Here is a 6,946-nt window from a genome sequence, read left to right as displayed (position 1 = left end):
TCAATATACTTTATATCTTATGTACATTTTAAATATAGTACGCAAACTCGAAGTTGCAAGGAACATTAATAAAAACTCAATATTTCAATAACGCCTTTCATGATTATAATTAAATATTTTTTCAAAATGTCGTATCAGTGTTACATCTAGCACCCTCTCCCCCACACACAAAAGTTTACCAATTTATAATATATGTACTAGTAGATTGACAAGTTACGATTTACAGGTTATATAGAATTCTATTTTATGATTTTATAATTTTTCGTTAAATAGAATAATCAAATAACTTGCAAATAGTAAAATTTCATTTGTTTTATCGTCAAACTTGTGCAAGGGAACATATTAATGCTGGTAACTTTAGTGACTTGCAAAATTTCAATAGTGCAAGACAGGCCAGATATTCAATTGCAATTGGTTGCTATCCATATTTTCATCGGTCTTACAATAACCTTATGTTATCAATTATGAATTAAAAAGTTAATGAAATCACAACTCACCCAAGGCCAATGGGTATGACTTCTTTTCGAAGATCGATTGAAATCTCGAGTTTGTTGTTTGAGACATTCAGTTACCACAAGACAAAAACACCACTCCATTACAGCCGACGTAAACAAAACATGACAGATTCTTCCAATTCTCGGACAACAAACATAGGCATACATACTGTTTTAAAGTCACAGTCTGTCGTTGAACTTTCGCCAAGTAACTTGATACGTACATATACACGTCCCTCGAAATCAGTTTTCGACGAAAATACATACGTGACATGTTATGTTGCAACCGAACGTGAATTTCTCGCGGGAAATAGCCTGATATCGTTTATTTATGCGTCTCTCAAATACGAATTTTACTATACACTTCGTTTAAGACACGCCATTTTGCAAAATGATTATCGAAAGATTACTGCTTACATCGAGATCGAGAATAGATTCGCAGGAAGCTGGATGCCGCGATTTCTTCCCGCGCTTTACTTTCTTCCGAAGTTGTGATTGGTTGATTTCCTGCTGCCATATTCGGTTTCGCCGAGAATCGTGAACACGTACGCTGGAAGCAATGCGGGGTAATTATTTAATTTATTTCATAATATTATTTAACATATATCGTGAAAAGTTCTGAATATTCGGATTCTTCTGTTATCGTTTCATCGTATGTTAGCATTATCAGCTCTCGATATCGAATTGACAAACAGAATTTTTCTCATACAAAGTAAGTCACATTAAGTATATGTATATGTATAGTCGAAGCAATGCAATTAAAAATTTTTCCATTTTAATTGGTATTATTTATCACAGACATTTTACCGAGCATTCATTTTATAAATCTTATACATATATATATAACCAATTTATAATATATATATGAATACACACACACACACACACACACACACACACACACACACACACACACACACACACACACACACACACACACACACACACACACACACACAATAGAAATACTTTCGTGTGCTATTATACGTAGTTCGATAGTTTACATTTCACGGGCCCCGTGTTGCACCTGCGTCGGTTTCGTTCCTGTTTCCAACGTATAAGTGTAGCGTCAGTGATTCGCGTGACGCGACGCAACCTTCAACGTTTGTTTTTCTCCGTTTATGCGTTGTGTGTTCGTTTGAATGAAAACGTCGCGAGTGTTGTAACAAAAACCACGGAAGACAGAAGAAGAATACGGGAGCAAAAGGAATTCCAGGCTACAGCAGAATGCCCATTGCCCAACAGGGTTTCGTTCCATGGTATTTCAACGAGGTAAGCTACCTCTTTTAGTACGCTTCAAGGCGCCTCTTTCCAACCAATTAATTTGCGTCCAACACCATTTTAACTTCGTATACTCAGAGAAAATATCGTTCTTTTGTATTTTCTAACTCTGATCTATGTATAAATTTACTGCGACGGGTCATTTCTACGGATTAACGTATCTTATAAAAACGTTGCGTGAAATGTTAATAATATATAAGTCTTGAAACATTTGTACTAATTTCATAGAGGAACGTAGTTGGTACCTTCCGGGTGGCATATTGTATGCTTGTTACAGGAACTTTCCAAATATCTTACAGTTAAATGGTTGGATTGTTTACTAGAATAAGCAACACAACATTGTTTTTGATTTATTGTGAATGAATTTATAGAATCATATTATTTTACACATATACACTATCGCGCAAAAGTATCCCAACATTTGATTACTTTTGATATTATGTTATTTAATTACACAATCAAATTGATAGTATGTACCGATATATAATGATTACGATCTGTATTATTATCTTATTCCTATGATGTGGTTTTAACATAGGTCGTAACAAAACGGTCAAAAAAATTCTTTATTCTCAGACTCTGTAGCCTGTAAGAAACGAATTAATTAATTAAGAATCTCGTTGTAACCTACAGGTTCGGAAAAGGCTGATAGGCTTTGGTCTACGTGGTGGTTGGGAATTTTCATTCGTTTCGAGTTCGCTTAGCTGATAAATAGTGAATGTGCATTTCTTCCAAAATAAAGAAGAAAGCGAAGTCGATAGAAACGTGGGTCAAATTTGAAATCATTTCTCGATTATGTGGAGGTTGATTAAACGCGTTGGTGTATATAGTGATGAGACGAGTTGATATTTGGTGTAGTCAAATGTATTTAAAACTATCGGCAGTACTCTTCTAACGATCTCCCTCTAACGAATTTAAATTCGACTTCGGTTGACGGTTGCGCGTAGCGGCGATATTGTTCTGTCCGGAGTTTGTTTATTATCAAGTTTCGTACCTCGAGACGGTATCAATGCCCCGAGGCAAAACAACAACATGAGTTACTCTCGATTCGCATCGTCCTATGACTCATATGCCGCTACAATATGCAATCGAATAAAGTGATAAATAGCTTGCAGATGTTTACGCGTCTCTGAAAATGTTAAAAGATATAACATGTTTAACGCGAAGTATTCGTGATAATATTCGCTGCAATTTGAAATATCTGCGTGCAGTCTCGTAGGTTTTGAATAAAAATTTATCTTTTATCGAAAGATACATACATGTTTTGGCCTATATATAGCTTTGTACTCTTGTAACCTAAAAGAGAAGTCGAAAAAAAGTGATGTTAACTCTTGCAGTAAAAAATTCATTTATGTCAATACTACTTTTAGAAATGCACCAAGAGAAGCAAGACAAATTATTGACGAAACACAGGATAGTCATTTCCGATCCAAAAGAAAAACGCAACTAAAATAATATGTAGATAGCTATTAAGGCAATAAATAATAAAGTCATTGAAATGATCCATCATTTCAAACTAATATCGCTTCTCTTTACTTCAGAACTGCTATAAACATTTTAAATATCATTTATGTCTTGGTTCCCTTGCGAAGTTCTCGAAGAATTCGTCAAATGATGTCATGAATAATATAAATAATCGTAAAAAATCTATATTTGTGTTTAAAAAATAGGCGAATAAAGAGAAATAGGATAATCGAGACCGGTGAAAAAGGATCAACCAACATCCCGCATCTGATACAAGCGGAAGAGAAATCAATTTCTATCATGTCGCACGGCGAACAAGAACGCAAATACGGAATCTTTTGTATAATACTACTCCAAACTCTGTTGAGTCGCAGTAATAATAATAATCGGGTGTTGACTTCTGCTCGTTTTTACTTGAAGTTTGCTCGTTACCTCTTTGAAATTTGGTGGATCGTTTTCTGTCGAAACCCGTTCCATCTGACGTTAAAATCAATAAAAACAATATTACGATAAAGACTTTTATCTCCATTGTTGTCAACTTCCGTCAAGTCTTCGTTTTCTGCTCGCTGAATATAATACGGATTCCCAAAAACTTTCTTCGTATGAAATTTTACTAATGTACATTTATCAAACATTGCACATTTTAAAATAGGTTATCATTATAAGATTAAAAAAAAATAGCTAAAAATATCTTGAAACAAAAGAAACCAATTTTGAAGTTTGTTAGCCCGGAAATGTCATGGTAGGAAGGTATACTTCGATATTACTTTTACTATCGATAGGCGTCGCCGTCGTTGCTGTTATCATATACGAGACACAACAAATCACGAAATTGACAAATCACCGGTGATCTCCTCGAGTCGCAGTTCGAACGTTTCACAAATAAGTTAAAGAATTAAACTTTAGATATAGTGGTAAAATTTATTGTATGAATCCAACAGAGTGACGGTTCAGGGTGTTATAACAAAGAGGTATAGAACGCTGATTTGGGAGACTTCTTGTACTGAGGTTTTAGTCCCTCTGAAGCGGTTATCGTTGGGTGTATATCAGAGGCGCCTATCCGTTGCTATCTGGTTATTGTTTCGATAGCTGTGGCATGTAGGATGTTTTGTCTACTCTATTAGTGCTTCTAAGCGTGTGATACTGTCGACGATTCGCCTGTGCATGATTATACATTGAGTAAACGGATAGCCTGAGTTGGAGTTTTGATGATTAGGATAATCGAAATAATTCATAGCCATGGTAATATTTTAACTAATTTATTTTGTTGTCTTTTATAGGCCACTGCAATGAGAAAAGAATTCCTGAAGCCAAAGAAAATGATACACCCAAATAGCAGAAAGTCTATCGCTATTACGAAAAAAGCCAAAAAGCAAATACAATTACTATTAAATTATGTGATTTTGTTATGTACATTTCATTTATTTTATATGATTATATAATACTTTTGTGTAATAAAGAAGGAAATGGACAATGTGTTTTGTTTCAGAATATCAAATAGACAGAAGGCAGAAATGTCCTGCTTGATAAAACAGAATTCAATAGGAGAGAAAATATCGTGGATCAGAAACAATATGATTCCAGGTGTGTGACCCTATACTCCAGAGATAACTGCAAGTTTGTTAGAAACGGAGGTAAAACAAAAATGTATACACATGATGATACAGAGATTGTACATTAAACATGTGATTAGTTATAGTTCTATATTTGATCCAAAGGTATGTAGCAAGAAATGATGAAGAAATGGAAGAAATTACTATTAAAAGGTCTATAGGTAGCAACAGGAGTAGACAGCATGCTAGGAGGGAACATCTAATTAGAGTAGAAAGAACTAGGAGAATGTCATACACGTGGAATAGGTAAAGAATTACAGCCAAATTTATTTTCAATATGTCCTGATGTACAAACCGTCCTTTATTTTTCAGAAATTTCTGATATTTTAAATGCAACTCAGTGTGAAATGTTATTGAATTGGAATAATGAATTACAGTGTGCGAATAATTTTAAATTTATAAGGTTTGGCGAGAAAGATTTAAAGAAAGTATTAGAGCTAAGAAAAAGAATGAAAATAAGCCATATTAGACTATCCAAATCTCTATTAGCTATGCCTGTAAACAAGAAGAATTTATTCAGCAAGCCAATTGATTTAGATGAAAATAGTGTAATGGAAATTGAATAAATTCTGTAGATATGTCTTTTTATCTTTCATCTCTATTTAAAAACAAGAAAACAGAAGAAAAGCGAACAGTTTCGTCCTTTTTTGTTTGCGAAATGCTAGAAACCGCATTTCGTCTTGCTCTTATCTCCCACGAGAAACAGTCACGTCACAAGATACAAGAGTACGATAGAAGAGAAAAGAAAATGTTCGATTGTGAAATATACAACAAAACTGAAACATGCAGATGAATCACGTGCACGTTATGAATATTCTGCATCGTTTCTCCGCCTTTCCTTCATTTTTTTCGCTAGCTGCTCCATTATTTAAGAACGAAGATATAGTAATTACTCTCAAAGTTGTACATTTCGAAATGGTAGGAAAATCAATAGTACAATGATAAATATACGATTTTAAAAGCTTTTTAGATTTCTTACATACTTAGCATTAATCAAATAGCTTAGTATATAAAAGAGTTTACTTATGTCGCATGTTATAAATGCAGCTGCGTTCGTTACAACAATTCCAATTCCAAGGAATTTCTCTCGAAGATCGCAGTGAAGAATTTGCTTTGTTAAATTATTACTGGTATACTTCGTCAACTTGTGGTATATCGATACAATTTGTCAACCATCACTTTTAATAGCTTCTCGCTAATAAAAACATTTCGTACCTATTTAATAAGAAGCAGTATATTCTTAATTATTTAGAAATTTACTTAATGATGTTTAAAAATACGAATATGTTTAAAAATTATAATGTAAATATATATATTTCATTTCATGTTTTACTAATATATCTCTAATTTAGATTAAATATCTGAAACTTGAAAGAAACTTTTAAAACTTTCAATACATCGCATACGTTTCAAATTTAGTGCATAGTTACATATATATGTCGGAGATGAAATGAAAACCGGAGCCTTCCCTATGCAATTTTGAGGAAGCCTTTTAATGCTTTAGCTTAGATTTTATCGTAACTGTAATTAAGTAATTGTCATCTGTAATTGTTTGACATTTGTGAAAAGTGAAAGTGGGTTCGAGGTGACAACTGGTCGCTGAACGTAGCCACGGTCACGGGATAAACGTTTTGCTTGATGAAGACAGAAATTGCCTAGTATCGGCGTTTGGATCTTTCTCGATGTTTCCAAAGAGTATACAACAAACTTTTGACAGATATTGCCTAGCAACAACGTTTGGAACCTTCTCGATGTTTCCAGCGAGAATATAACAAACAAATGCAGTCGTATAACGAAAAAGATTTTAATCAGATATTCATTCGTGAGATTGCCTTGGAAAGTGATACATCGAGTAATTTACCGAGTGATTCAGCAAACGTATTTTTTGTTATAAAATTGTTTAAAGTTTTCCCGTTGACCGTGGATTCGTTTGAACCCCGGATCATTGTTTAAAGCGTAAATTAAATTCAATATTTGTAAATTTATCAATCGTTAATTTTCATTATTCATTAAATTAGTAATTCGTAAGATATATTATTCGTTCCTTTTATTGTTCGATAAAACTTATTATTCTTTAATATAATTAATAATTTA

At 33.5% G+C, this 6,946-nt stretch overlaps 2 long non-coding RNA genes across 2 annotated transcripts; both read left to right on the top strand.

Annotated features, from left to right (window-relative positions):
- The first annotated feature begins 1,447 nt into the window (after positions 1-1,447).
- LOC126870201 (uncharacterized) lies at positions 1,448-4,611 on the top strand. The gene is made up of 2 exons (XR_007691228.1): positions 1,448-1,766; positions 4,520-4,611. It is a non-coding gene; the product is annotated as an uncharacterized LOC126870201 (long non-coding RNA).
- A 119-nt stretch (positions 4,612-4,730) lies between these two features.
- LOC126870197 (uncharacterized) lies at positions 4,731-5,381 on the top strand. Its single transcript, XR_007691222.1, has 3 exons — positions 4,731-4,873; positions 4,958-5,098; positions 5,165-5,381. It is a non-coding gene; the product is annotated as an uncharacterized LOC126870197 (long non-coding RNA).
- The last annotated feature ends 1,565 nt before the right edge of the window (positions 5,382-6,946 follow it).

The sequence above is a fragment of the Bombus huntii genome, chromosome 10 (genome assembly GCF_024542735.1).
Source record: "Bombus huntii isolate Logan2020A chromosome 10, iyBomHunt1.1, whole genome shotgun sequence".
Taxonomy (NCBI): domain Eukaryota; kingdom Metazoa; phylum Arthropoda; class Insecta; order Hymenoptera; family Apidae; genus Bombus; species Bombus huntii.
This window is presented reverse-complemented; position numbering and strand designations above follow the sequence as displayed.